This window comes from Panthera onca, chromosome A2, assembly GCF_046562875.1.
Source record: "Panthera onca isolate mPanOnc1 chromosome A2, mPanOnc1 haplotype 2, whole genome shotgun sequence".
Classification (NCBI taxonomy): Eukaryota; Metazoa; Chordata; class Mammalia; order Carnivora; family Felidae; genus Panthera; species Panthera onca.
This window is the reverse complement of record NC_138340.1, coordinates 5,320,284-5,342,214: the sequence shown is the minus strand read 5'-3', so window position 1 is coordinate 5,342,214 and position 21,931 is coordinate 5,320,284. Positions and strand designations below refer to the sequence as shown.

Genomic DNA, 21,931 nt, shown 5'->3' with positions numbered 1-21,931 from the left:
CTGAGCCACCCAGACACCCCTTTGTGTGTGCCTATTTTTATACCAATACCACAGAATTTTGGCACTGTAGCCTTATAATAAGATTTGAAATTAGGTATTATAAATATTCCAACTTTGTTACTTTTCAAGGTTGTTTGTCTATGCTGGTTCCTTTCCATTTGCATGTGAATCAATTTATCAATTTCTACACAAAAATATTGTATATTTTTATTGAGATATTGAATCTATAAATTTGTGGAAACTTGGCATCTTAAAAATACTAAGTTTGGGGCACCTGGGTGGCTTAGTTGGTTAAGCGTCTGAATTCAGCTTAATGAGTTCGAGCCCTGCATCTGGCTCTGTGTTGACAGCTTAGATCCTGGAGCTTGCTTCAGATTCTGTGTCTTACTCTCTCTCTGCCCTTCCCCTACTGGGTCTCTCTGTCTCTCAAAAATAAATATAAAAAAATATTAAGTTTGAAGATGATTGTGTATTTTTTCTCTTTTGATCTCTTAAATTTTTAAAATGTTTATTTATTTTTGAGAGAGAGACAGCATGAGCAGGAGAGGGGCAGAGAGAGAGAGGGAAACACAGAATCTGAAGCAGGTAGGCTCTGAGCTGTCAGCACAGAGCCCAACATGGGGCTCAAACTCGTGACCTGTGAGATCATGACCTGAGCTGAAGTCAGGTGTTTACCTGACTGAGCCACCCAGACACCCCCTCTTTTGATTTTAAGGTGAATTAAGTTGATAGTTTGTGTTGAATCAACCTTGTGTTATGAGAATAAACCCAATTTGGTTGTGATTTATTACACCTGTTATGTATTGATGGATTTTGTTTGCCGACATTTTGTTTATGATATTTGGATCTATGTGTGTAAGGGATATTGGGTTGTAGTTTCATTGTGATGCCTTCTTCCTGGTTTTGGTGGCAGTGTAACACTGCCCTCATGTAATGAGTTGATAAGTGTTGACTTGTCCTCTGTATTCTGGAATATATTGTGTAGAATTGGTATTGTTTCCTTCATAAGTGTTTGGTAGAGTTCAACAGTAAAAGCAATTGGGACTGAGATTTTCTTTTTTGGAATGTTTTGACTACACATTCAATTTTCTCATTGATAGAGGACTATTCAGGCTATAATTTTTCTTTAGTGAATATTTATAGTTTGTGTTTTACAACAGTAAATTTCACCTAAGATGTATGTAAAACATATGGGCAGAAGGTTGTTTGCAGTATTTATTTTCTTTATAATGTGGTGTTGGATTTTGTTTGCTATTGTTTTATTGAGGATTTTCATTTCTATTCATAAGAGATAGTGGTCTATAGTTTCTTGTTCTTTTCTGGCTTTGATATTGAATATTGGCCTCATAGAATGATTTAAGAGGTATTTCCTCCTGTCATTTTTTTGGAAGAATTTTAGAAGGGTTGGTAACTCTTCAATTTGTCAATAATACAGCTTGTGCTGAACTTTGCATTGTTGGGAGATTTTTGATTACTGATTTAATCTCTTTACTTGTAATAGGTCTATTCAGATTTTTTATTTCTTCTAGAGTCAGTTCTGGAACTCTGTGTTTCTCGAAATTCATCCATCTCATGGAGGTTATATACTTTGGTCAGAATATTCTCTAATGATACTTTTTGTTTCTTGTACTGTTGGTAATTATGTATCCATTTTCATTTATGATTTTAGTTATTTGCATTGGATTTTCTATTTTCTTAGTACATTTAGTTAAAAGCTTGTCAATTTTGCGGATCCTTCCCAAAAACTGACTTTTGCCTCCATTGACTTCCATATTGTTTTCCATTCTCTTTCATCTACCTTGACTCTAATCTTTGGTTTTCTACTTCTCCCGTCTACCTTGGCTTATAGTTTGCTCTTTTCTAGTATCATAAAATGGGAGATTATTGTACTGATTTGAGATCTGTCCTTTTTCTAAACATAAGCATTTATATCTTTAAATTTCCCTCTGTGCACTGCTTTCTCTTTCTGTTCTTCAGATTAGATAAATTTCCAATTGTTTTAATTTTAAGTTCATGAATTCTTTCTTCTGCCTGCTCAAACCTGCTGCTGAATCCCTCTAGTGAATTTTTGCCATTTCAGCTATTGTACTTCCAACTCTAGAATTTCTATTTGTGTGTGTGTGTGAACAATTTCTGTAATTTAGTTGATATTCCATATTCATTCACATCTTCCTGATTTTAATTTTTTTCCCATGATTTCCTTTAACTCATTTAGCATACTAAGACAGCTGAAGTGGCATCACCAAGATGGTGAAGTAGGAGGCCCTAGCTTCTGTTTTCCCACAGAGATCTACGATTAGCCATCTACCCACAAACAAAAAGCTCTCTGGGATAGCTCAGGGGTCCACTTAGGAAATAACAGCAACACAGTGGGGAAGAAAACCCTGAGCATAAGTGCACACAAAGGGAAGGAAAAATATCTTAATTTTGCTTGCATCACTGGTCTTCCGGTTGGGTACTGCTCAGTGCCAAGCAGGAACACTCTGGCCAGAAAGCATTTCCCTAACTGGAAAAGGGAGAGCAGGGTGACCAACCAGTTTCTCCAGGCTTTTGGGGCACCACACAAGGGACCTACTTCTGTTGCACTTCATTCAGACACTAGCAAACCTGAGATGTACAGAGAAGGCTAGGAACAAAAAAAGAAGAGCCTTGGCTACCAGTAACAGTCACACAGCAGGAGCGACATTGGTTCCAAGTGATTTGCTCTCCAGAGGACCCCAGCAGCTCTCTCAAACAACTGGCCAGCACAGTATCTGAAAACCCAAAGATATTCACATACTTGTGTAGAGAGACAGGTCCTGAAGGTGTGATGATGAGAGAATTACAAAGCAGGGGGCTGAGACTCTCCAGGAGCCAAAGCATTGGTCCCCTGGCTCAAGCCTCTTTTATTTTTGCAAATTGTCTGGTAACAGCAAGCCATTACAACATAGTATGTGGCATCTTGACAGGTTGTGCACCTGCAGTGTATTCCATACTGGGTCATGAGTACATCTGGTGCCAGACAAAACATTCTTATCCCCAGTCCTGGCCACTCATATGATGTCCTTCTGGAGAAAATGAGCAGTCCCGGCGGCCTTCCGTCCTGGGGATAAAACTGCTTTCGGTTCCTCGCTGCTCTGTCCCTTTCCTTCAAGACATCCTTACAGTGCCTCCGGCTTCTTGTTCTCCAACATCTCCCCCTTTTTGTTTGTATACAATGGGCTGTAGGAGGACATTGTATAACCCGAGCTGTCGGTCCATTGATAGGCTCATCGTCCCTGGCAACAGACTGCACATGCAAAGATAAATATACTGCATATTAATACAAACAGAATAGCAGCAGAGAAACTAAAAATCCCAATATTCTCTATAGCATTTAATTTTCCCAATCCCTCTGATATGCTTTCTAAGATCTTAGAACCAGATAACATGTCCAGATTTGTTTTGGAAGTCTCCTATATCCCTGCTTGCAGATGTTAAATGTCCATGGACACGTTTGATTGTCTGAGTAAGTGTCTCTTAATGCCATTCCATGGAAATTTAGTGTTATTAAACAGCAATGGGGTTACACATTGGTGTAGTGTTCCAATAACATTTTAATGATCTTTGCCTTTGTAGGCTCACTAATTGATCCCCAGCAATATTACAGCCTGTTGTAGGTCTGCAATCCCACTGGACCATCTACTGTCAATGTCCTGCTGTGTCTTCCAAGGTGGTGCAATTTCTCATGCCGTTGTTGCACAAATTGTACCATCTGCACAGATTGGTGCAACGAGACAGCTGCAGTGGCTATGGTGGCAGCCACAGCAATAATGCCTATGAGAGCTGCAACAAATATTCCAGCAAACCTTTGGGATCGATGAAGAACTTGCTGTAGAGCCTGGTCCATCAGATACATTTCTGGAGAATGTTGTTATGGTTGAGACATGCAAACCAGCAGCCACAGGCCAGTGCGTGCTCTAAGTAAATATAAGCTTTTGGATGACATAGTAAAGGGTATAGAATTAAGACAGGTGTATAATGAGCAGTTAACACAAGTTATAAGTGCCTCAGCATCATTCCAAACTATCTGTGCTTTTAATAGTACGTATGGCAAATGGACACAAGCCAGTATGTACCGGGTACTATTGACCGTGAAGGATAGAGTAGAAATAGTGCTGGAGCTGTTTTTATAATATGTGCCCTTGCAGGTATGTAAAGGGTGGAGGGCAGCAGTTCATTTCCATATATGCTTTTGTAATGGTCCTTGTCGTAAATGAGGGCTGGGCGCAGAAAATCCCCCACCATGCCAAACGACTGAGTCATTAGCAGTGGTGCTGATAGTATGATTATGAACACACCATCGTAGATTTTGTAATGAGTTTTTAAGGGGAACTGAGCCCAGAGGGCTCCAACCAACGATGCTTCCATAGGAAGTATTTAAAAGAACTCACCCTATCTCCCCTCTACATGCTTCCCAAGTCACCCATCCATCCCATTCTGACAATGCACGAGTAGCACAAGACAGAAGCATTGGAGGAGTGTCATTAAGATTGGAGCCAATCAGAGAATGGGCTGAGACTAAAAAACAGGGCCCAGCACAAACCTATTTTCTAATAATAGATAGCCATGCTTGAGGCTTACTTTTGAGGCAGTGTTTCCTGTAACCAAAACATATAGGAGGACCTTCAGTCCCTATAGCATAATTATCCATAACAGTACCTTCTTCATTGGGCCTATGTGTTTCTCTGCTGTCAAATGGCCCAGGTGTCCATTCAGTGTCATTTGTATATACTGGCATGGGGGAGTTGTACCAATTTATGCCGATTGAGAGGTGGATGAGGGATATAAGCCCAGTAAATATAGTTATCAGTGCTTACTGTAGTAGTGATAACCGTGAGCATCGCAAGGAAAAGGTGAGCAGGAGTTTGTGGGCTGTGAGTCTGCATCAAGATTTTTTCAGCAGCATGCATCAACCTCTTAACTTGTCCCCGAGTAGGAGGCTAAGAGGTCCTAGTGCTCCTCAGGAGAGGGTGTGGTGCATTGGGCACAATTATTGGTTTCTCAGTGGACATTCTGTGAAACTCTTTGGTGGGGTCATGGATCAGCTCATGCCTGGGTTTCAACCGGTGACTGGGTAACCACTGGTAGCCTTGATCTGTAAAGACATAAGCATACCCTTTGCCCCACACAACAATTTCTCCCTTTTCCAAGTGTCCCTTCTCATCTTTCCAATATACTGGCTGGTAAACAGGGGTGACCTTTTTCTTGTACCAGTGTATCTCAGCAGAAGGACATGTATGGGGTCCTCATATGTCCAAGAAACTTAAAGTATATAAGGCCGGATGTAATCGTTCCTGTGGCGTAGGTCTAAGTCCTTCTTCTCCCCCTTTTTGTTTAATTAGCATGTTTTTAAGTACCTGATGAGTATGTTCTGTGATCCCTTGACTGTGAGAGTTATAGAGAGTGCCAGTAAGATGAGTAATTTGTCAGGCTGCAAAGAAGTAGGCTACTTATGAGATACATATGCAGGGCCATTATCAGTTTTAATGTGTTGTGGGATACCTAGAATTACAAAGGTTTCAAGAAAATGAGCACTAACATGCCTAACCTTTTCTCCGGTATATGCCGTGGCCCAGATCTATCTGGAGAAGGTATCCACAGTAACATGCACATAAGAGAGCTTACCAAAACCAGGAATATGGGTAACATCAGATTGCCAAAGTTCATTTGCCTGTAGTCCACGAGGATTCACTCCAGAGGTATGTGGAGCCACAGTGAGGGGGTTGCAACAAGGACAGGCACTAACGACGTCTTTTGACTCAGCATGTGTTATAGTGTCTATGGGCAAGTCCTTGAGCATTAGTATGGTGAAGCATATGCTCCTGTTGTGCCATTTGTAAGGTGCCTTGTAATAAGTCATCAGCAACGGAATTTCCTAAGGATAATGGGCCAGGAAGGTTAGAATGACTGCGAATAGGAGTGATACATAAAGGGCGTTGCCTATGCCATATTAATTCTTATAAATGCAAAAATAGATGATGTAATTCATTTCGTGGCACAATATGTACAGTTTCAATATTTAGGACTGTGAACCATGCATATTGTGAATCTGTCACTATATTGAGGGAGGCAGGTACAAGATGCAACAATCCTATAATGGCTGCTAATTCAGCTTTTTGGGTAGATGTATAGGGTGTCTTCCAGTCCTTAGAGATAGGACCATGTATAGAAGCTCTATCATGACCATTTCCATCTGTAAAATATGTGTCAGCATCTGCTAAAGGCCACTCTCGAATTATCTTTGGCCAAATCCATGATGTAACCTTGAGAAATGACAAAATTTTTTTTTTAATTTATTTTTTTTTTTATTTTTTAATATATGAAAATTACTGTCAAATTGGTTTCCATACAACACCCAGTGCTCATCCCAAAAGGTGCCCTCCTCAATACCCATCACCCACCCTGCCCTCCCTCCCACCCCCCATCAACCCTCAGTTTGTTCTCAGTTTTTAACAGTCTCTTATGCTTTGACTCTCTCCCACTCTAACCTCTTTTTTTTTTTCCTTCCCCTCCCCCATGGGTTTCTGTTATGTTTCTCAGGATCCACATAAGAGTGAAACCATATGGTATCTGTCTTTCTCTGTATGGCTTATTTCACTTAGCATCACACTCTCCAGTTCCATCCATGTTGCTACAAAAGGCCATAGAGAAATGACAAAATTTTTGTTCCTCGGACAGTGATTGTCTAATTTCCCTACGTAATCAGGCAAAGCTATTTGTCATTGTATATTAGTTTGGTAAGCCATGTCAATTTGTTGATATGATAAGGGAATAATTATAGAGGAGGGATCGCTACCATTAAGCACACATAATCAGGATCGGCTTCTCCAAATTACATTCCCAATTTTATCCAGATACATGGTAAGAATTTTAGAGTCCTTACTTGGTAAAAACAGCCATTCAATGATTCCCCCATCCTGCCTACGACCGCAGTTGGAGAATGTGGAGTAGGAAAAATCAATAATTGAAGAGGAACATTAAGTCAAACACAAGTGAGCTGACAATTTTGAATATGATTTTCAATCCACTGTAATTCAGCTTCTGCCTCTTTTGTGAGGACCCTAGGGCTGTTAAGGTTGGGATCACGGGCTTATGTTTGGAAAGGATGAGATAAGGTATAAGTCGGGATTCCCAAAGCAGGTCGCAACCAATTTATATCTCCTAGTAACCTCTGGAAGTCATTTAAAGTTTTCAAATTATCTCAGCCAATCTGTACTTTTTGGGGAATGATGGTTGGCTTGTGAATTTTTGCATCAAGATAAAGAAAGGGATCTTGGGTTTGCACTTTTTTGTTGTTGTTGTTACTATTAGGCTGTATTTGGGTACAATAACCCAGCGGCCTGAAAAAGATCTTTTATCTGTGTAGGTGTTTCTGCAGCAAAAAGAATATCATCCATGTAATGGATAATCAACACCTGTGGGACCTGAATACGTAATTGTGAAAGTGGCTGATTAACAAAATGCTGACACATAGTAGGGCTATTAAGCATACCTTGCAGAAGCCCTTTCCATGGATGGCATCGCACAGGAACCATATGATTGTCTGAAGGTACAGAACAGGCAAATTTTTCTCTATCATCTGGCAGTAGAAGAACGGTGAAAAACAATCTTTTAAATCTACTATAATTAATGACCAGTTCTGAGGAATCATAGTAGGAGATGGGAGCCCAGGTTGCAAAGCAAAGGTCCCATAGATCGTATAAACTCATTTACCTTCCTTAAGTCAGTCAACATTCTCCATTTCCCAGATTTTTTCTTTATCACACACACACAAGAATTCCATGGACTGGTGGGCATTTCTACATGACCTGCATTCAATTGTTCTTGCACTAATTGTTCTGTTATGCCCAGAATTCGTGATCCCCAAAGACCACTAGGGAGCCGAGTCTGATGCAAAAGCAAAGAGCCTTTATTCGAGCTAGCTCGAGCTCAATCCCCTACCTGCACCAACGCAGTGGTGAGATACCAGGGAGAGAGAGCGAGTTTCAAAAGGACAAAGGTTTTATTGGGGCCTAGGGGCAGTTGGTGAGGTAATGGCTATGGCCTCAGCCGATTGGCTGGGGAAGGGTCCTGGGGAAGGGTCCGAGTCCTGTTAGGCAGGTGAGGGGGGGGGGGTTACTCAAGGGGAGGAGGTGTGGTCAAGGTGAAGGACACAGAACAAGATGGAGTCGGCCGGCATAGGCCCGCCCTTTCATTCCCCCCTTGTCATGTAGCTTAGGGACCCAATCATGGGACTGGCTGCATTTATGGTGACAAGGGGAACAGAATTTGGAGGTTTATGCAAAGTTCTGGGAACCAAGTGTCCCTGGGGTGGCTCTGGGACATCTGATTAAGTATTGTCCCCAAGCTTGTGTCTATAATCTGCCAGGTGATGTTTTGGGGGGCGTGGGGACTCCCGGCAGCATAAGCAATGACAAGCAGAGTTAACAGAGTTACCAATATTAGGTGGGTCAAATGCACTGTAGCTTGAGCTTGAGTGGGTTGTGTTGGTCCCGACTGATGGCCCATCGCGTGACAACGTCCTTCCGGATCGAGGAGGGGTCCGCTGGCCGAGCGTGGGTGTGATGGACCCAGGTCGCGATGCCGTCTACCATGAGAGCGGTGGGGGTTGTCAACACCACGATGTAGGGTCCCTTCCAGCGTGGCTTGAGAGTCTCTCAGTGGTGCCTCTTGACGTAGACCCAGTCTCCTGGCCTGTACTGATGAGGTGTCGGGATTGGGCCAGCCTCGTAGATGGCACGGAGGCACGGCCAAATGTCCTCATGTGCCCTCTGGAGCCCGCTCAAGGAAAGAAAAAGTTCTTGATCTTTAAACTCAGCAATAAGTTCAGCTCGAAGGCTGGGAATAACAGGGGGTGGCCTGCCAAACATGATCTCATAGGGAGTAAAACCCAGAGTGTAAGGAGTGTTTCTAACCCGGTAAAGGGCGTACAGTAGGAGAGTCACCCAGTCCCCTCCAGTCTCCATGGTTAATTTGGTAAGGGTCTCTTTTAGGGTTCTATTCATTCTTTCTACCTGTCCTGAGCTCTGGGGCCTATAAGCACAATGTAATTTCCAGTTTGCCCCCACTGCCTTGGCTACTGCCTGTGTTACCTGCGAGATAAAAGCTGGTCCATTGTCTGATCCTACCATGGCAGGAAAACCATACCTGGGTAAGATGTCTTCTAGTAGCTTCTTAGCCACCGTCTGAGCCATTTCATGCTTGGTTGGGTATGCCTCCACCCAGCCAGAGAAGGTGTCTGTAAATACTAAAAGATATTTAAAACCATACTTTCCTGGTTTGACTTCAGTGAAGTCGACTTCCCATTGGGCTCCCGGTCTGGTGCCTCTGAGCCTGGTTCCTTTTTTATTTGATGTGGCTCTCGCTTTGGTGAGTTGGCAGGTCTTGCAGGCAGATACAACTTGCTCTATTTTGGTGTCCTGTTGGTGAATCTTGATTCCGGCATGTTGGATTAAGTCTTTTAATTTTCGGGCCCCCATGTGAGTAGACCGATGCATGTGCTCTAATATTGAGACTCCGAGCCGGTCTGGCAGCACAAGCTCCTTGTTAGGTGTATACCACCATCCCTTTATCTCCTGGGCCATGGGGAGTTTCTTGATCTGCTGTAACTCCTCCTGGGAGTATTTGGGCTGGTCTGGTAAAACTGGGTCTCCAGGGTCTGGTAGTTGTATGGTCATGGTGGGGATTGAAGTAAGGGCTACTGCCTTGGCTGCCTGGTCAGCCTTTCGATTACCTCTAGCTACTGGGTTATCAGCTTTTTGGTGCCCTTGGCAGTGGATAATGGCTAGCTTGGCAGGAAGCCATAAGGCCGTAAGCAGGTTAAGTATCTCCTGCTTATTTTTTATAGTCCGTCCTTCTGCCATCAGTAACCCCCTCTCCTGATAAATTGCCCCATGAATATGAGCTGTGGCAAATGCATAGTGGCTGTCTGTGTAGATGTTAAGCCGTTTTCCAGCTCCCAGCATCAGCACCTTGGTGAGGGCTATGAGCTCTGCTCGCTGGGCTGACGTTCTGGAGGGTAGAGCCTCCGCCCATACGGTGTCCGTTTCAGTGACCACCGCTGCACCCGCATACCTGTGTCCGTCTCGCACAAAGCTGCTGCCATCAGTGAACCAAGTAGCCTCGGCATCGGGGAGGGGCCGGTCGGTCAGGTCCGTCCGGAATCCATGTACTTGTTCCAGGATTCCCGCACAGTCATGTAGTGGAGCACCTAGGTCAGGGTCAGGCAGCAGGGTTGCAGGATTGAGGGCTGCACTGGGGTGGAACCGCACTCGTGGAGGGTTGAGTAGGAGGCTCTGGTAATGAGTCATACGTGTATTGCTCATCCATCTATCCGGAGGCTGTTTCAGGACCCCTTGAATGGCGTGTGGGGTCGTGATCCAGATCTCCTGTCCTAGGGTCAGTTTGTCTGCATCCTTGACTAGGAGTGCTGTCGCTGCAATAATTCTTAGGCATGGCGGCCAGCCGACAGCCACTGGGTCTAGTTTCTTAGACAGGTAAGCCACTGGGTGGTTCCAGGGGCCTAAGGCTTGAGTTAGAACCCCTTTTGCTATTCCCTTATGTTCGTCTACAAAGAGGTGGAAGGGCTTCGTAATGTGTGGTAGGCCCAGGTCTGGGGCACTTAGGAGGGCCTTTTTTAACTGATTAAAGGCAGTTGCTTCTTTTTCAGCCCATTTAAATGTTTTCCCCTCTTTGGTAGCTTCATATAGGGGCCTGGAGATCTCAGCAAAACCTGGAACTCAGAGGCGGCAGTAGACGGCTGATCCTAGGAATTCCCTCACTTCTCTTTGGGAGGTGGGAGTAAGGATCTTTAGGACAGTTTCTTTTCTGGCATCTGATAACCGCCGCTATCCCCCCTCCAGGATATATCCCAGGTAACTTACCCTCTCCCTGCATATCTGAGCCTTCTTCACGGATGCCCTTTGGCCTTGTCGGCAGCAATCAGGATGTCATCTATGTACTGTAGGAGGGTGAGGCCAGGGTGCTCCCTTCTGTACTCACCCAGGTCCTCGTGTAGTGCCTCGTCGAAGATGGTGGGTGAATTTTTGAATCCCTGAGGTAGCCGTGTCCAGGTGAGTTGCCCACTATAGCCCTCCTCCGGATCATGCCACTCGAAGGCGAACAAGGGTTGGCTCTGGGGTGCCAACGACAGACTGAAGAAGGTGTCCTTTAAATCTAGTACAGTACACCAGACCCTGGAGGGCGCCAAGGAGCTCAAGAGAGTATATGGGTTGGGAACAGTTGGGTGTATGTCCGCGACCCTCTTATTTACTTCCCGGAGGTCTTGTACCAGTCGGTAGTCATTTGTGTGAGGCTTTCTGACCGGCAGTAAGGGGGTGTTCCAGGCAGACTGGCAAGGAACTAGTACCCCTAGGCTTCGTAGTCTCCGGATGTGTGGCTGGATCCCCTTCCGGGCCTCCTGTGACATGGGGTATTGTTTGATCCTTACCGGACTCTCTCCTGGCTTGAGCTCTACCAGGACTGGGGTCCTATGAGCGGCTAGTCCCATCCCCCCCCCCCCCCCCCCCCGTCTCTGCCCAAACCGAGGGGAATTCTTGTAGCCATCTGTCTGTATTATTCTCTCTCAGGAGCGCCTCCTGGTGGAGGAGGTATTCATCCTCCAGTTTCATGGTCAGGACCTGGATGGGGTGGCCCTTGCCATCAGTGACCTGAGGCCCCCCTTGTCTGAAAGTTATCTGAGCTCCAATCTTGGTCAGTAAGTCCTGTCCTAACAGCAGGTAGGGGCATTCTGGTATTACCATAAAGGAGTGGGATACCCGGCCTGTTCCCAAATCTACTGTTCTTCGGGTAGTCCATGAATACTGGCTCATACCAGTTGCCCCTTGTACCCAGGACTTCTTGCTGGCTAGTTTTCCTTGTGGGGTGTGGAGGACCGAATGTTGTGCTCTGGTGTCGACAAGGAAGTCAACAGGGGTCCCCTCCACTTTAAGAGTTACCCTGGGTTCGGGGAGAGGGTCCGAATCCCGACTCCTCTAATCACTTAGTTCATCTAGCTCTAGGACTTTTACTCGATCAGTCTTGCTTCCCTTCCCGCCGGCCCTTTTCGGACAATCTCAGGCCCAAAGCCCTATCTCCTTGCAGTATGCACACTGATCCTTCTGCAGCCTCTGCTTCCCCACCTTGGTGGTTCTTTTGCCTTTTCTTGCGTCGTCTGCCAGCTGCCGGACTCGGTGGTTTCATTCCTCGGGGAAGTCAGCAGTGGTAGCTAGTAGTATTCTGGCCAGGTCTCGAGTCTGCTTACTGCTGGCAGCCGCCATAGCACGAGCCTGCTTGTCCTCAGGAGGCTCCCGGTTATTATATACCTTTTCGGCTACCACCAGTAAGTCCTGCAGACTTTTTTCTCCTAGTCTATCTATTTTCTGTAATTTTCTCCTAATGTCTATGGCTGATTGGTTTACAAAGGCCATGATAACAGCTGCCTTGCTTTCTGGAGCCTCTGGATCCATGGGGGTATAGGTACAGAATGCCTCCATGATCCGTTCTAAAAAGGCAGCCAGAGATTCATCTTTTCCCTGTTGTACATTTCCTACCTTGGCCAAATTGGTTGGCTTTCTAGCAGCCATTCGGAGACCACCCCCCCCCCCCCATTAGAGTCTGGCGGTAGACCCAGAGCCTCTCCTTACCTTCTGCCGTGTTGAAATCCCACTGGGGCCGAGTTAAGGGGAAGGAGGCATCTATCTGAGCCTGGTTGGTGGTGGGATTCCCGTCTGCACCCGGAACTAGTTTTTGGGCCCCATTGAGGATTCTTTCTCTTTCTTCAGTCGTGAATAGGACCTGCAAAAGCTGCTGGCAATCATCCCACGTGGGCTGATGGGTAAAAAGAACAGAGTCTAATAAATCAATAAGCCCTGCCAGTTTCTCAGAAAACTTAGGATTCTGAGCTTTCCAATTGTAGAGGTCACTAGTGGCAAAAGGCCAATAGTGATGGGGCTGATTCCCCTCCGCGTCTGGGGGTCCGGTGGCTCGCAGGGGCAGAATAGTGGAGTTGGTGGCGGAGGCAGATTGCTCCCTCTGAGCCCTTTGTCTGGTAAAGGGCGGGCTTGCCCCTGGAGCGTTTCCGCCTCCCGCTCTCGGAACAGCGTCTGCCTCCCCCGGAGGGGGAGGATGGTGTTCTTCCAGCATCCTAGAGGGGTTATACGGGGGAGGAAAAATTAATTCTTCTTCAGTACCCCCCTGTAGGACAGGGTAGAGGGGTGCTGAAGGCTGGGTAAGACTTTTCCTCTTCTCTGTCTCCTGCAAAGGAAGAATGGGTTTTGGCTCCAGAGGGAGCGGGGCTAGGAAGGGCTTAAGCCAAGAGGGTGGGTCTTCTACAAGGTCCTGCCAAGTGATAATGTAAGGGAGCTGATCAAGATGGCCCGTCTTAGGCTGAGAGATGATACTCCTGACTCGGTGGATGGTAGGGAGGTCGAAGGTCCCCTCTGGTGGCCATCCGACATTGAAAATTGGCCACTTGCTAGAACAAAAAAAACTGCAACCGACCCTTTCGGACTTCCACACTGAGGTTGTTAGCTCTTCCCCTCACATCCTTAAAGTGATCAATCATAATACTTAGAGGAGTAGTCTGAGTCTGTCCCGTAACGTCCGTCCAGTAAGTCCACAGAACAAAACAGAGAAACACAAAAACAGACAAACAGAGGGCCCCTAGAAAGTCTTCCAACTCCATGGAAGCAAAACTGAGAGCTAGCTTAGACATTTGAGGGGATTCCACGTCCCTCCAAAGACGACGGCCTCACGCCGACCAGCGGGAGCGACCCGCCTCGTCTCAGACCTTTGAGGGGATTCCACGTCCCTCCAGAAGGGAGGATCGGAACGTCTTCCGAAACTCCCGGCCCGTGGTCCTCCAGTGTGTCCACTTAGACCGTGTCAGGCACTACCAGAATTCCAGAAATGAGCTCACACAGAAAAGACAGAACAAACAGACAGACACTAACCATGGCCAGTCAGGCTCTCCGGGTCAGGGGTCCCTCGGGGGTCTTGGGGATCCCGGATGAGCCCCCAAATGTTATGCCCAGAATTCGTGATCCTCAAAGACCACCAGGGAGCCGAGTCCGATGCAAAAGCAAAAGAGCCTTTATTCGAGCTAGCTCGAGCTCAATCCCCTACCTGCACCGACGCAGTGGTGAGATACCTGGGAGAGAGAGTGAGTTTCAAAAGGACAAAGGTTTTATTGGGGCCTAGGGGCAGTTGGTGAGGTAATGGCTATGGCCTCAGCCGATTGGCTGGGGAAGGGTCCGAGTCCTGTTCGGCAGGTGAGGGGGGGGGTTACTCAAGGGGAGGAGGTGTGGTCAAGGTGAAGGACACAGAACAAGATGGAGTCGGCTAGCATAGGCCCGCCCTTTCAGTTCTCGAGCCTCTAATTTCTCCTTTGGAAGGGGCCACGGTTCCACCCACACCAGGGCACTTGTTAACCATTCTAATGCTAAGGCATAACGTTGTTCAGGAACAGTGGCTCTTACACTAAACCTGAATTCTGTACAGGACATCCCAGTCCCACACAAGGTGGCCACATTTCAGCAGTAATTGTTCCCATACGCCCATTTTCTTGTCGTCCAAGCCCTTTTAATGGATTATAACTCACTTTGGACATCATATTGGTTGCAGCAGGGGAAAATAAGGAATATTAATACATGCTCCCCATTGACTTAGGTCTCTTCCCCATGGATTAATGGCTGTATCAGTAACATAAGTCTGGATAGTAGCAGCCTGGCCTTCAGGCCCTTCACATAGAAAACTTTCAACACTCTGTTGGATGTCAGTAGCTTTTCCTACATCTGTAAAGACTGTGGATATGGGTCGGAGTGGCCAATTCTTAGGCCAAAACTTAGAAGCAATGATGGTGACATCATCAGCTCCTGAGTCTACCAGGCCAGTAGATGATTTTCCATTAATTTGTAAGGTCATCTCAGGCCTTTGTCCTTTAGAAATGTTTGCCAAGATATCTGTTTGCCCTTAGATCCAAACCCTCCCTGCTGGTCTATTGGTGTGGAAATTAAAGCAATGTAAGGCAACAACGGTAGTTGGGCAATGCGATCTCCTGCCAAGACATGATAAGGAACTGAAGTACTAATCATTACTAAAACTTCATCCTTAAAATCAGCTTCTATAATTCCTAAGTAGACATGAACTCCCTTGGACATAAGACTACTTCGTCCAATAAGAAGGCCAATGGACCCTGAAGAGGCCCGTAAATCCCAGTTTTAACCTTATAAATTTCCATGGAGGGTTTGAGGACCAGAGACTCTGGGGCAGGGATATCTAATGCAGCACTCCCTCATGTGGCATGAAGAAGGTCATGGACAGATTTGCATGGTAAGTCCCGTAGCTCACAGGGTAATAACGTGGAATCTGATTCCCTGTATTATTTACATTCGGGCCCTGGTGGGGGGGGGGGGCGTTATCCCTGTCTCCCCCACCAAGATGGCAGGGGAGCTCCATTCTTATGGAATTTAGATCTACATTGATTTGCAAAATGATAGTCTTTATTGCATCCAGAGCATAACCCAGGAGGCTTAGAATTTCATTCTGGGGGCGAGGTAGATCATGGGAGTTGCTACAACTCAGCTGTCAGCAATCCCTTTTATAATGTCCCAATTTGCCACAGCAAAAACGCTTGGACTGTTCGTAAAGTCCAGGGGCTGCTGGCAGTGGCTATTCAAGGCACATTTTATAGACTTCTGAGCTGATATCTTGACAGGCCTTTATATAATCAGTTAAATCACCTCCTTGAGACTTCACTGGGTATAAAGCTTGTTGGCATTCCTTATTAGCATTACCAAAAGCCAGCAGCTGTAAGAGGAGATCGGTAAGGCTGCCTGAGAGATGCTTTTTATAATAACATCCTTTAGCCCTGCAATAAAATCTACATAGGGCTCATTAGGACTCTGTTTGACCTGAACGAAAGAGGGTGTAGCCTGTCCAGGGGTAGCTATTTTCTCCCAGGCATTCAGGCAGCACAATCTAACTTGTATCACTGCTTGAACATCATACTGAAGCTGAACCTGTATGCCAAACCCTCGTCTGCTCCTGGTAAGTTGTTTTCCAGTAATGGGCACAGGAGGATTCAGGGCGGCATCATGCCGGGCCTGTATCTGTGTTTCTTCCTCCCACCAAGTCCTAAACTGCAAAAATTCAGAAGCGCTTAGGACAGTGCGACCTAGGACCGCCCAGTCACATGGAATGAGTCGCTCTGAATTGGCTAAACCAGACACCAATCCCAGCGTATAAGAGGAATTAACACTGTATTGCGTGCAAGCCTGTTTCAAGTCATTAATTACCTTAAAACCGAAAGGAACCAGATAAAATCATTGCCCTCCCTGAGGATATTTCTGATTAGGAGGAATTTGGGTAATGTTGACAGGATAAGCTGCAGGCATACTAGGTGTTAATTCAGTGTCCCCCGCAGCCTTAGTTTGTTGAAGCACCTGCATTAAGGGGGAAACGAATTGTGATACTATGAGTGGAGATACCAAGAAATGGGTTTTTTGAATAAGCGGAACATTTAGTTTCCTCAAAGGGATGGATGGGTTCAGGGCTGTGGGGCAATGAGGGAGGCAGGAGTACAGAAGCCTGAGCTGCGACTATCTCTGGGCCATGAACCTGGGACCTGTAGGTTTCTATTCCTCTGGTGGTGGGATACGGGCTCGGGCCCTGAGTCACTATCTACAAGCTCATGATCACTTTCAGCCAGTGAGGGGTTGTGATGACCAATGTCCCCTTCTTCCCCTGATTCTGACTGCAAGGGCTGCAAAGCCAGGGAACTTAAATTACATAAAGACCATAGGGAGAGAGGGATGGCTTCTTGCTGATAAGCGTGGCACAAAGCACATAAAACCAAGTTCCATTGTTTCTGATTCAAAGCATCTTTGCCAGAGGCATAAACTGGTAACAATGTTTCTTTACTAAGTATAACAAATCCTGAAACGCCGATCGTTTCACTTTTACTCCTGAGCTCTTTAATAAAGTCTGCAAGAGTTGAATATGTAAGTCATAACTAGATGGGGTGGAATCCCCTGTACTTACCCTGCAGAAATCCTGAAGGATGAACTTCCCCGGCTCCAAAGTTTCCTTCGGTTCCGTGGGCCCTTCTTCAGTGGTGCTGCACACATCCCCCTTCAGGTTCCCTGTTCAGGCACCAGCTGAAGAGAGGTCCTAAAGGTGAGACTCTCCAGGAGCCAAAGCATCGGTCTCCTGGCTCAAGCCTCTTTTATTTTTGCAAATTGTCTGATAACAGCAAGCACATACGACATAGTATGTGGCGTCTTGACAGGTCGTGTACCTGCAGTGTTTTCCATACTGGGTCATGAGTACATCTGGCACCAGACAAAACATTCTTATCTCCAGGCCTGGCACCCATATGATGTCCTTCTGGAGGGAGCGAGCAGTCCCGGCAGCTTTCTGTCCTGGGGATGAAACTGCTTTCGGTTCCTTGCTGCTCTGTCCCTCTCCTTCAGGACATTCTTATGGTGCCTCCCTCCGGCTTCTTATTCTCCGACCTACTTGGACACCAGCCACCAGGATACCTCCCGTGCCCTCCTCCGTGTACCTGCTGGAGCCTGGGATGCATGTTGGAGCCCAGCTCAGGCCTCTCTCTGGAGCTGCTGAGTGCATGACACCTGCCTAGATCCCTGCAGCTGACCCCCCAACACACAGGTGCTAGCTCCAGCCGTGTCTTTCGTGCTGCTGGCCTGACGCTTGTCCCAGGCCTCTACTGCCATTTGCATGCCCCTGGTGATAGCCTGTAGCCACCCAAGTGCAGGCCATAGCCAGACCCCTATAGCTGCTTGTGACCCAGATTCAGCCCTATCTCCAGTCACTAGCTTGCACCTCTGTGCTCACCTATAACTAGCCCCTCCAGCTGTGTACCTGCACCCCGCTAGCCTGATTCCTACTACCTGCATCCACTGCTGTGTACCAGACAGCCAGGACCCCCTTAGCTACTTGTGGTCTCAGCTTTGTCCCTGTCTCTTGTCACTGACTTGTACCCCTATGCTTACCTGCAGCTGGCCTTTCCAGCTATTCACCTGCACGCGCCCAGCCCATCTGTTTTCACTGCCTCTGGTGCCCTGTATACACCCCTGGAAAGACCCTCTACAGCCTCAAGAGTGTATGCTGACTGCCAGAACTCCTACAGCTACCAGTGCACCGGTGGCTGGCCAGACTTCCATCACTGCATGGATGTCTGCAACCACTCCTGGGCACTACACAGGCCTCTGCAGCTGGACCCTCCTGCGGAGCGTGTGCATGCCCCAGACCCTGCCACCACTGCTCCCTGACCCAAGCTGCTGGACCAGGAGGGGCCATTGAGGTCCTCTACAGCCCTTACAGCCACTGTGAACCCCCTGCATTACTTTCCAAGGGCCACACAGCTATTGATGGTGTGGATCTCAGCAGCTTGAGCTGACGAGACATCATGTGCCTGCCTCATGCCCCCGACCCCTGATCCAAAGCTAGCACACGCTCCTGCTTGAAGGTCTTCCCCCTTTACTGCAGTTTGTCCAAGTCTAGAAGAGGTTATTGCTCATTCAAATGTGCAGACACTGATGCAAGGCTACAGGGATCAAAAAGAATGAGCGAAACATGCCCCCACCAAAGGAACACAGGAAACTTCTAATAACTGACCCCAAAGAAATGGAGATACGTACATTTCCTTAAGAAGAATTCAAAGTAATTGTTTGAAAGATACTCAGAAATGATGGTTACCAGAGGGGAGGTGGCTGGGGTGAAATGGGTGATGGGGATCAAGGAGTGCCCTTGTGATGAGCACTGGGTGATTTACGGAATTGTTGAATCACTATATTGTACACCTGAAACTAATATAACACTGTATGCTAACTGGAATTAAAATAAAAACTTAAAAAAAAAGATACTCAGAAAGCTACAAGTGAACACAAGTTACTGAAATCAGGAAAACAAATAGAAGGACAAAGTGAGAAATTCAACAAAGACAAAGCATAAAGAACTAGACAGAAGTTTGGAGCTGAAGAATACAATGGCTGAAGAATTCAACAGAAATCTTCAACAGTAGACTGCGCAAAGCAAAAGAACGGCCAATCTTGAGGACAGATCATTTGAAATATTCAAAGAGAAGACAATGCGTAATAAAGGAAGCCTTCAGGATCTATGGGACACAACTAAAAAAAGAAACCAAAAAACCATCTACACCTCACTGGAGTCCCAAAGGAGAAAAGAGGAAGAAAGAAGCAGAAAGCTTATTTTAAGACATAAACTGCTGTATGGGACGTCTGGGTGGCTCAGTCGGTTGAGCGACCGACTTCGGCTCAGGTCATGATCTCACAGTTTGTGAGTTTGAGCCCCACGTTGGGCTCTGTGCTGACAGCTCAGAGTCTGGAGCCTGAGTTGGATTCTGTGTCTCCCTGTCTCTCTGCCCCTCCCCCACTCATGCTCTGTCAAAAATAAACATTAAAAAAATAAAAGAAATTGAAGAGGACATAAAGAAATGGAAAAACACTCCATGTTCATAGATTGGAAGAAAAAGTCTTGTTAAAATGTCTGTACTAACCAGGGGCGCCTGGGTGGCTCAGTAGGTTGAGTGTCCGACTTTGGCTCAGGTCGTGATCTCACGGACGTGGGTTCGAGCCTCGCGTCAGGCTCTGTGCTGACAGCTCAGAGCCTGGAACCTGCTTCGGATTCTGTGTCTCCCTCTCTCTCTGCCCCTCCCCTGCTCACGCTCTGTGTCTGTCTCAAAAATAAATAAACATTAAAAAAATTTTTTTTAAATAAAAAGAAATAAACTGCTGTAAGATAGCACCCTTGTTGTTGTAAGACACCCTTGTTTTTTCTCCTCTTCCTGCACTCCAGCCCCCTCCTCCAACACAAATCCAGCATCCATTCATTAACAAAAGTAGCTTGTAGGAGCTGGGGGGTCCAGCACCATATGCCAGGGGATCTGTGAGGCGTCTCACTCACCTTTGCATCAGGTAACAGACAGACATACCGTGGTCCCAGCTGTGGTCGTTGCAGTGGCCCATTAACTTGCTGCAGTCCCTTTTAGCCATAGTCCAGGAGACCTTGGAAAACACGGACTTAGACAATCACCCATGTATGAGAGAACCTTCATGGAAGTCCAGATTTCTACAAGTGCCCCATTAGAGAGAAAAGAAAAAGTACTGAGTTAGAGTACCAAATCAGGAGTTCCAGGATTGGGGTAGGGTGTAGGGGGGTGGGAAGAGCTTGAAAGAATGGCAGAGGGGCGCCTGGGTGGCTCAGTCGGTTAAGCGTCTGACTTCAGCTCAGGTCACGATCTCACGGTCTGTGAGTTCGAGCCCCGCATCGGGCTCTGGGCTGATGGCTCAGAGCCTGGAGCCTACCTCCGATTCTGTGTCTCCCTCTCTCTCTGCCCCTCCCCCGTTCATGCTCTGTCTCTCTCTGTCTCAAAAATAAAATAAAACGTTAAAAAAAATTTTTTTTAAATAAAAAAATAAAAAAAATTAAAAAAAAAAGAATGGCAGAAAGGAATCTCAGAATACATGAGGGGGACAGCTCCTACTCACTGTGTTGTGGAAACCATCAAGAAGTCCACTCAGGAGTCACTGGGTGGCCCACAGACACGATGAGTATTCTGTATTCCTCACCCTCACTGCCCCATTCCGTGGTCAGCTCCCTTTGCCTGCTTCTGAAGAGAGCAGTGAGAGTAATCTCTTGCAGACAGGGAGAGACTACAACTTTAGCAGCAGCAGGTAGTGTTACCTTTGGGAAAAGCAAGGCCAGAGTCTGTTAGCACTTGGTCTGGTGCCTGGCAGGGTGGGGACAAAGCACACAAACATAAGAATTGTGCCACAAGAGGGAGCAAGAGGCATGGAGCTGGCAGGACCCCAGAAGATCCGAGGAAGCCTCGATCTCTAGCTGGGCTGACAGGAGGTATTTCTCCATGGAGGCAGTTAGCAAAAACTACAGGACGTAACTACACTTCATATGCAAAGACAGCAAGGAAAAACTTCAAAGAAACATGAAAACAATAAGGGAACATGACTCCACCAAATCCTACCAATAATATTCCAACAACCAAACTCAAAGGATTTATCTGGAGAAGAATTCAAAATAGCTGCTTTAAGGAAAATTAATGAGATAAAAGAAAACACAGGGAGGGACCAGGATGGTAGAAGAGCATGGAAAGTTTTTTTGTGTGTGTGTCTCGCGTCCCTGAAATGCAGCCAGATCAACACTAAACCATCCTGCACACCTAGTAAACTGATTTGAGGATTAACAACCCAAACCAGAGAACTCAACAGGTACATAGCATGGAGAGGTGAACTGGGGGAGAAAGCTGCAGAAGGCAGGGAGCTGTTTTTGCTTGTGGAGAGAGGATGGAGACAGGAGGAGAGAATGGAAAGCATCCCCCCGCCCAAAGCAGCTGGAGAGAAAAGAAAAAGTATGCAAGGGACTGAACAAAAAAGGGAGAAAGGAGAGGTTTTAAATTCCATGAAGACTCTACGAACGGGGAGCACAGAATCTGAAACTCTGCAGCTCTTTACCTGGCAGTGCTCGGGTGGGAAGGGCGAATCCCCAGGAGGAGAGAGTGAGGTCCTTAGGCCACATGGGAAGAGGCAGTTCCCCTCCAGGGGGGAAATTTGGTAGAGGCTGTGTGGCCACCCCACAGGCAAAGGTCCCAGCAGACCCCGGAGAACAGCCACATTTGCTGGTGCTGGAACAAGGATGTTAAGGTTGAAGCCTGGTGCCAGATGTTGTGATTTTCCACAATCCCTGAAATGCTGCTGCTACAAGATTGCATGAACTTTTGGGGGGGCAGGCTGGCACCCAGCCACGGTCTCTGGGCATTGAGAGAAGCACGGTCCTGCGAATGTTCCTGGGTGTGGCCGGCACCCGGCCATTGCTTGGTGAGATCCTCCTGCAGGGGTCAGAACAGGTCAAC

At 46.7% G+C, this 21,931-nt stretch overlaps 2 long non-coding RNA genes across 3 annotated transcripts in view; one reads left to right on the top strand and one right to left on the bottom strand.

Annotated features, from left to right (window-relative positions):
• LOC132678086 (uncharacterized) overlaps positions 1 to 21,931 on the top strand; it is a 40,007-nt gene that overhangs the window by 10,998 nt on the left and 7,078 nt on the right. The gene's annotated exons all lie outside the window — the stretch shown is intronic.
• On the bottom strand, positions 2,153 to 17,190 carry LOC132676374 (uncharacterized). 2 transcript variants are annotated; one of them, XR_013554333.1, is made up of 4 exons: positions 17,062 to 17,190; positions 7,514 to 7,629; positions 4,839 to 5,116; positions 2,153 to 3,268 (listed from the first exon to the last, which is right to left on the bottom strand). It is a non-coding gene; the product is annotated as an uncharacterized LOC132676374 (long non-coding RNA). The 2 variants fall into 2 exon arrangements; XR_013554334.1 differs by having other exon boundaries at positions 7,514 to 7,564.